The 9,447-nt window shown below is 39.5% G+C and overlaps 1 protein-coding gene across 1 annotated transcript in view; it reads left to right on the plus strand.

Moving 5' to 3' along the window:
• The window catches only part of CUNH3orf14 (chromosome unknown C3orf14 homolog), a 28,740-nt gene extending 20,520 nt beyond the window's left edge, over nt 1-8,220 (plus strand). Inside the window, exon 6 of the transcript XR_006147451.1 lies at nt 8,208-8,220. The gene's annotated coding sequence lies outside the window, so the exon portion shown is untranslated. The remainder of the gene's footprint in view (nt 1-8,207) is intronic.
• Nucleotides 8,221-9,447: the final 1,227 nt, after the last annotated feature.

Raw genomic sequence — 9,447 nt, forward strand, 5'->3', positions numbered from 1 at the left:
TCTGAGACAAACATGGGGGCCTGTCAAACGTGGGTAATTGAGGAGAAGATTGATTTGTGGATTTGACACCTGGCATTGTGAGCACTGTTTCTAATGGAACTGAGATTATATCCTTACTCAAATACAAGACAAGAAAAAAAAAAATGACCCCAACAAAGCCAGGGGCTACAAATACTTCCGGACATAGTCTAACCATACAGAGTCAAGTTTCCCTGCTTCCTTCTAAGTTACAGCAGTGCTTTAAGGTTCTTGCCATTTTAAAAACTCACATTCATGTCCTCGAACAATAAGATTGAGCTTCTGTGAAAGTAACTACAGAGCTTTTAGAACAACTAAGTTAAACAAAACAAAACAGAAAACAAAAACAAAAACCAATAGTTGCAATGAGAGATCATGAAATATGCTGGTCTTAAAAATAAAGATTTAGTGTTTCCTTTTTTCATAAAAATTGGTCATTTAACCTCAAATGTCAAGCTCAAGCAATTTTTTCATTATTCCCGAGTCTATACTACCAGTGTAGAAATTCTTATATTATTAAATAGTTGTGCAAAGGGATTAAATCAGGTTATGAGTACAGTGCTTCTTGGTCAGTGTCACCCCTTCCATCTTTTTCCTTCAATGGAGAAATTTTTTGGACACATTGCACAATGCCACTTTAGGTACAAGAAGCCATATTAGAGGTAAAAATCAATTTTTGTGTGTGTAACACATCTCTGTTTTCTTTCGTGTCCACTTTTCATTGTTTCCATACACCCAGAAAGTCTGTAACATTTACAAACATTTCTTTGCACTGGGATGAACACACAGGTGGATGGTATTTGAGTATCACTCATACATTCAATAGATGGTTGACTGCTTACTGTGTGGAAGGCAACTTTTAAGCACCAAAAATACAACAGCAAACACAGCAGAAAAAAAGTCCATGTCCTCTTAGACTTTACATTCTGGGGAAGGCAGTAGGTGGTAGGTGGTAAAGTCATAAGGCAGAGATCAAAACCAAACAAAAAATAATGTGGGGCACTAGGAATTGTATATATCCAAAGTATTTCCTCAATTGAAGAAAACAAAGCAAGCTTCATAATTTCTCCAATAGTAGGATGGAAACAAATGTTGTTGTCTGTTCAAAAACCTAGAGAGAAGGTTCTCCGGTGAAGCAAGATGTACTAACTTGGAAGTTGTGTAAAGAATAGGTTTGTGATAAAGAATGCAAAAAAAAAAAATCCTCACTATTTTCAACATGCTTTTGTATGCCAACATCTATAGTAGATTATTCATAATAACCTAAAAGTAAGAACAACCCAAATGTTCACTGGTGGATGAGAGTAAATTGTATATACAATGGGATATTCTCCAGCCTTAAAAAGGAAATTCTAACACTTTATACAACCTGGATAAACCACAAAGACACAATACTAAGTGAAATGAGACAGATTACAAAAAAAGAACTTTGTGAGCAATTCCACTTATATGAAGTACCTGGAACAATCATATTTATGGATAGAGAGAAAAATAAAATGTTATCTGACAGATGCTGGGGCATGTAAGTATAAGGGAATTCATATATAATGATTACAGATATATATATATATATATATATAATATATATATATATATATATATATATATATATAATGATTTCCAGAGATGGGTGGAAATGATGGCTACAAAATATGAGCATGCTTCATATCACTGAGCTGAATATCCAAAACCAGTTTAAATGACAAATCTTACGACTTTTTCCATAATAAACCAGCTTACTAAACATAAGGTAAGCTGTTTAATTTAAACCTTGTTATTTATGACCGCCATGTACAGATCAACAAGGCTGATTTTCTTCTACAAATAAGAACAGGCATGCTGTACACAAGGCTTCAGTGAATGAGAGGTTGCAGACATTATGGTGGTCCCCCAAGACTGTAATGGAGCTGAACAATCCTTATGACTTATTGATGTAGCACAAGGCATTACTCATATTTGTGATGATGGTAATATGGAGAAACCACACAGAAAAGCACAGTCTGTACTATTATGTACAGTCCACAATACATTATAGTGATGATGATTATGTTCTTGGTTTACATCATATTTACTGGACTATGCTTTCCACTGTTTTTTGTTGTTATTTGTTTTTTGGCAGTTGTGGGGTTTGAGCTCAGGGCCTGAACGCTGTCCCTGAGCTCTTCTGCTCAAGACCAGTGCTCTGTCACTTTGAACCACAATAGCACTTCCAGTTTGGGGTGGTTAATTGGAGATAAGAGTCTCACAAACTTTCCTGCCTGGGCTGGCTTTCAACTGCAATCCTCAGATCTCAGTCTCCTGGGTAGCTAGGATTACAGGCGTGAGCCACCAGTGCCCATCTTTCCACTGTTCTTTGAGCATGTACTCCTACTTATAAAACAAAATTTGCTGTCAAAAAAACACATTGTATCTTACCACCAGCAGCCTCAAACATCTCATGTTTACCATGACTCCAAAGGCACCATGTTCTCTTGAACTGCATTAACTTAATGTTTTTTGTTTGAGGGTTTCTGTTTGTCTTATATTTTGGTATTAGCGATTGATCACAAGGCCTACGCCACTCAAGCTACACCCCAGACTACATGCCAGTCCTTTTATTTTAGTTTATTTTTCAGATAGAATCTCAAGGTGACTTTCCTGGGCTGGCCTTGAACTGTGATCTTCCAGTCTCTGTCTCCCACAGAGGTGGGCTAACAGGCATGCATGATCCTATCTGCTATCCCTAGGACTAAAAGGCTATCCTACCTATGTACTATGTAGCTAGGTGTGTACTGGGATATACCATTTAGGTTTGTGTAAGAATATCCTGTGATTTTTGCACAATGATGAAATAATCTAATGATAGATTTCTCAGAACATATGGCCCAATCATGAAAGACTATGTGACTATATTTAAACAATGCATTATCCTCATGTTCTCAAATTCATTTGAACATCTGCCTTTTGAAATGGAAATATACTATAAAGGTAAAACAGACATTGGATTTTAAGAAAAAATGAACAAAATGTAGCTTTGTATATTTTTATATTAATTGCACATTTTAAATCCTCCAATTTAAAATAAATGTCCTATATTCCTTTTAACTTTTTATTTACAAAACAGCTGCAAGAGAATTCAAAATTGTATAGGGGACTTATATTTTACTGGACAGCATTTAACTTGACTATTCCCAAGAGCTTTTGTAATTCTTAGAAACTTCATACTAATTTCTTAAATCCATTTTGCAATTTAACTATAAAGCCAATAACTGATCAATCTGAAGTAAAACTTATAACTGCATACTTGAAATTTTCCTATTTCACTTCTAACAGAATGCAAAAGAAGAAATATCCATGAATGTTGCCAAGAGCAAAGCACTGTTTTGTCTTCAGTCGTGTTCATACCAGCACTCACATTAACATCACAAGTCAAATATCAATGCCTAAAAAATATTAGATGCTCAATAAATATCTTTGATGATAGTAAAACGAGGATTTGCATTTTGAACAGACTTTTGAAGCATATTAGTGAAAACATTCATGCGGGATGAAATAGCATTAAGGCCACAAGCCAAATAAAATAATTTTGGCACTCATTTTCTTAGGGCCCAAGATGAAAAGATAGTCAAATCCAAGGTTTGTTTTTCCTCACAGGACCTTGATAATCCCTGAAAGTAATGTTAATACTTGCTGATATAAAAGCATCGCTCATAAAAAATGTACATTGTAGACAAATATTAGCAATCACAAGATTTTTTAGATGGTGAAATGAGAGCAGTAAGACGTTTAGTAACTGTCAAAGTCAGACCAGGGTCTCCCATCTTACTCCTAGGAACTGAGCTTTCTTAGTTTGTTTTTCTGGAAAAGAAAAACAAACAAACAGAAGCTATTATCAGTTAAAATATGGATGAAAGGAAACATTGCTTTTACAAATCATGTATAATTTTACTTGAGAAACAATCAGCTACAAGTCCAAAATGGAATTAACATCATTGTCGATAACTAATTGAAAGCTCTGGGTCAGGATACTTGTGTTAAACTTCAGTCAAAATTAAATGTGTGTGTGTGTGTGTGTGTGTGTGTGTGTGTGTGTGTGTGTGTGTGTGTGTGTGTGTAGGCCCTGAATTCTGGGCCTGTGAGCTGTCCATGAGCTTTTGTCCTAGCATGCCTTTTTTGGTGTTTAATTGGAAATAATTGCTGCCTGGACTGGCTATGAACTGCGATCCTCAGATCTCAGCCTCCTGAGTAGCAAGGATTACAGGTCTGAGCCACCAGCACTTAGCTGTTCTGGTTTTTTGTTTGTTTTTAACAAATGTACCAGATTGGCGAAGTGCCCTGTCCTCCTACTGGCAATACCAATGTCATGAGAAATGGTGCCTTTTTTGGCATGTTTATTTTTGTATCAGTTGCATCATCTAGTACTTTACTCCTCTACATGTTTGTCAGGCTCAGAAATGTGGTAAATAAAACAAAGCTTCCTTTCATATATTTTCTCTTTTTAGTTGACAGTGAAATTCAAGTGAATACTTAGACCTTAGAATGGACTAGGAATTTGATATGGGCAAACAACGAGCTTGCCTCAGAGTTTTCTGTGGGTTGGAGGAGTCAGTAATAATATACAGAAATGGGAGGAAAGGCTGAGGTAAGAATGGTAAGTCAGCATGGAAAACAGGAGCCTGCTAACAGGAAGAATTAAAGAGGCTGGGAGAAAAGAGAGGAGTAACCTGTGTTTTATTTTAGGAGATAAGGAGGAGAAATTAGCCAAGAGACTACCAATTTCAAGATGGCAGATAAGCAATACACCTCCTCTTCTGTCCCAGTTCTTTTTTGGGGGGCAGGGGTCAGTCATGGGTCTAAACTCTGGGCCTGGGGACTAGCCCTCAGCTCTTCAGCTCAAGGCTAGCATTCTACCACTTGAGCCACAGCGACACTTCCGGTTTTCTGAGTGGTTTACTGGAGATAAGAGTCTCACAGAGTTTCCTGCCCGGGCTGGCTTTGAACCTCAATCCTCAGATCTCAGCCTCCTGAGTAGCTAGGATTACAGATAGTTAGGATTACAAGCATGAGCCACCAATGCTTGGCTTGCCTCAGTTCTTATAAAGGAAGGATTTTCCTTCTTTAGCACTAATTTTCCCCCTCAACTCTCTCCACTGGAGTAGAGGCTACAATTGTCTTCACCTTACTAAGCCCAATGTCTGTCTCAAGTACTCATCTTTCTTAATTCTCTGGCAGCAGGTAATACAGTCATTCTTGTGTGTATTATGTACCAGTATTGGGACTGGAACTCAGGGTCTCACATTCTCATGTGGCTTTTTTATTTTTTTTGCTCCAGGTTGGCACTCTACCACTTGAGTTATATCTACACTCTGGCTTATTGGTGGTTAATTGGAGTATATTGAGACTCACAGACTTTTCTGCCAGTAGTGGCTTTAAAACGTGATCCTCAGACCTCAGCCTCCTGAGTAGGTAGGATTACATGTGGAACCAGTACCCAGAAAGTCCCTTTTATTCTTGAAGCATTCCTCGCTGGGTTTTCTGGTGGTCAATTGGAGAAAGAGTCTCACAGACTTTCCTGCCTGGGTTGGCTTTGAACTGTGATCCTCAGTTATCAGCCTCCTGTGTAGCTAGGATTATAGGAGTTAGCCACCAATGTCCATCCTGTGGCTTGTTTTTTGTTCCAGGCCTTGGGCTGGGTATTCTACCCAGGAGCCTGGTACTGCCTCTTTCGGTAAAGGGGAAGACACAGATGACTGGCCACAGCTGACCAAAGGGCCTGCCAGGGAGTTAGGTAGCTGGAGAACAAGCTATTTAAATACCAGTTATCTGGCAAACTAGAAAGCTAACATAAGCATAGGAGGCTGAGATCTGAGGATGATGGTTCAAAGCTAGCCTAGGCAGGAAAATATGTGAGATATATATATATATATATATATATATATATATATTTTTTTTTTTTTTTTTTTTTTTTTTTTTGGTCAGTGATGGGACTTGAATTCTGGAGCTGTCCCTGTGCTCTTCAGCTCAAGGAGAGTGATCTACCACTTGATCCACAGCACCACTTCTAGTTTTCTAGTGGTTTATTGGAGATGAGTCTCACGAACTTTCCTGCCTGGGCTGGCTCTGAACTGTGATCCTCAGATCTCAGCCTCCTGAGTAGCTAGGACTACAGGCGTAAGCCACTGGCACCCTTCTCTGTGAAACTCTTATCTCCAATCAACCGCCAGAAAATCGGAAGTGGCACAGTGGCTCAAAGCAGCCTTGAGCAAAAGAGCCCAGGAAAAGTGAGTGCCCAGGTCCTGAATTCAAGCCCCACTCACCCACCCCTCCCTAACAAACCATCAAAACAAAAACTAAGTCTTTCCTTTCCTCCTTAGTGTCACTGTCATAACCCTGGTCACTCGGGCCTACACTACTGAAATACCCACCGCTTGGCTCTTTCTTGACCTTTCATGTGACCTTCTCCCCACTTTTTTGTTTTTTGCCATAGAGCACCCACAGCTATCTAAATGATACTCTCCTGCCATAAAATCCAAGGCTCCCAAATACCTTTAAAATAAGTACTGACTCCATCTTTGCCTAGAAACCCAGGTCCTCTTCATCCTGGCTGCTTCTGTAACATGATTTCTTAAGCACTCTGCCCTTGATCTCTAAGCCCTGGACCCACCAACTTTCTTCCCATTGCTCACTCTTGTGTCAGTGTTTTCCTGCTTGTTAATGCCTAGAAGTCTCTTCTCTCCCTCACTTCATTTGGGCTTCTGCTCAAATCTCACTTCTTAGTAGAAGTCTTCCCTAATGTTCCTCTCAAAAATAAGGCATTCCCTCCTTACACTTCAAGATGCTATTTTCTTAGCCGTTTTGTGTTCATAGGACATGGTGGTGTGGCTTGTAACTGTTTTACTACGTTTATATTTCTCCTGCCAAAACAAAAGCTCCAGGGTGGTGAAGGTTCTGTCTTGTCACCTTATCATCAGCCCCTAGCAATGTCTGGTACCCAGAGGGTACTGAAAAAATATATTTTAATTAAATTAATAGACAAAGAAATGAGTAACTATACATACCTATTCAAAACAAAAAGAGAGGCAGAAACAGTGAGAACAGAGAGACCCCCCAGGAGTGGTTCAGAATCTAAACCAGAAGCTGGGGAGGGTGGGGGGGGAACAGAATCACAGAAAAGCAAATAACAGCCAAGAAAGGTAAGAAAAGGTGCTAAAGCCCAGCAAGCCTCAGGAAAATGTGAATGAGCACACCAGCTCTTATCCATCACACTGAAAAACAAAGTTTGATACTATTAAGTATTACCAAATATATTGGGGGGAGGGTTCCTTCATATGCTGCTACTCAGAATATAAACAGGTACAGCCCCTTTGGAGGGAAATTTCATAGCACAACTAGCAAACTGTAGTTGTGCTCTCCATGGTTCTAGTTACCCACATTGAATGGCAATTAGAAAACATTAAATGGAAAAATCCCAGGAAACAAACAATTCCATTCTGAGTAGGATGATGAAATCTCACGCCATCTTACTCCATCCTATCCCAGATGTCAATCATCCTCCATCCAGTGCAATCATGCTGTATGTATTACCACCTGTTAGTCACTTAATAACCCTCTTGGTTGACAATCATATTTCAATGCTAACTTCAAGTAACCCTGGCGTAGTAGCCATATATACAATGTCATAATGTCATTCACTTCACCTCATCTCATCATGTAGGAATCTCATCATTGCATATCAATGCAACAGCAGCCAGGTGTCAGTGGCTCTTGCCTGTCATCCTGGCTACCTGGGAAGCTGAGAGCAAGATGGTAGTAGTAGCTGGCGACAAGCCTAGACAGGAAAGTTGGTGCATGATCCTCCCTCAACCCATAGCTGGGTGCAGTGGTGCGATTTTGCCCTTCTAAGCTATGTGGAAAGTTGAGATTGGAAGGATTATGATTCCAGGGTAGCCTAGGCAGAAAAGTCCACCAGACTCTAATTCAATGGAAAGATACAGGGTGTGGCCTAAAAATAGGTGGATGGTGGTCCAAACATGTAAGCAGGTAGGAAGGAAGGCACTATCTCAAAAATAACCAGCAACAACATAGGGCTGGCAGTATGGTTCAGTGGTAGAGCACTTGTTTGGCCAAGAGGGGCCTTGAGTTCAAAACCTAATACAAATAAATAATTAAATAATGTTTTTAAAAAGAATGGGTGAGTAGAAAACCACTAGGTATTCTGAGAGAGACTGAGGTTGCACAGCTTTTATGGTAGTATATCATCATAAATCTATGATTGAGCATCAGCCTTGAGTAAAAAAGCTAAGGGAACATGTCAGGCCCTGAGTTCCAGCTCCAGGGCCAGTATACATGCACACGTACATATATACACAAGCACGCACACATACATACATACAAACCCAAATGGATCTGAAAGAAAAAATAATGATACTTACCTATAAAGATGTATTTAATTTGCCTATTTAACTTCTTTACCGTTGACAGTATCCACTCCATTGATCATCATCTCATTATTACATCAACATTTTTAGTTAAAGCTGAGCAACATACCAGGTGCCAGCAACTCCATGCCTGTAATCCTAGCTACTCAGGAGGCTGAGATCTGAGAATCATGGTTTGAAGCCAGCCGGGGCAGAAAAGTCCCCTTAAGACTCTAATCTCCAATTAATTATGTACTCAAAAACCAGAAGTGGAGCTGTGGCTCAAAGTGGTAGAGTGCTAGCCTTGAGCAAAAGAGCTCAGGGACAGCACCCAGGTCCTCAGTTCAAGCCCCATGACCACCAACACCAACAACAATCTTCAAAAGTAAAAGTAATAGTGCTGGGGGCTTGCTCAGCAGATTAAATGCTTGCCTGTCATGCCTTCATTTCAAAACTTTTTTTCCAAAAAATAAATCGCTTCTGAGAATTATCTTGTGCATTTATAAAAGGAAGTTCTGGTACTGGAAAACTAGAAAGTTAAAGCAGTTCTGTAGCCCCACCTTGAAGAAAAGGAGCAGTTGACTGAGCAAGTTTTACTTTGTTACTTTTCTGTACCTTTCTAGCCTCTACAAAACCTCCCTGCCCAACCAAAACTTGTCAGTGCTAACAGCAGTGATCTCCCAAAATCTCTGGACTGCAACCTGGGTGAAGAAATTAATTTTGCACTGTAACACTGCAGAAAGAGGTGGAGACGCAAAACAAATTCAACATTCCAAATAAAATTATACAAGTTTTCTCTGTTTGATTTTTTAAGTTAAAAAGGTAAAGCTAGATGCTGGTAGCTCATGCCTCGCTACTTGAGAGGCTAAGAATGAGAGGACTTTGGTCTGAAGCCAGCCCAGAAAGAAACATGCAGGGGGATCTTCATTCTCCACTAATCACTAGGTATAACAACATGTGCCTATGATTCTAGCTACTTATCAGGAAGTTGAAATTGGCTAGCCTCGGAGAAAATTTCCTCAAGGCTCTATCT

The sequence above is a fragment of the Dipodomys spectabilis genome, unplaced genomic scaffold, assembly GCF_019054845.1.
Source record: "Dipodomys spectabilis isolate Male_0828 unplaced genomic scaffold, ASM1905484v1 ptg000054l, whole genome shotgun sequence".
Taxonomy (NCBI): Eukaryota; Metazoa; Chordata; class Mammalia; order Rodentia; family Heteromyidae; genus Dipodomys; species Dipodomys spectabilis.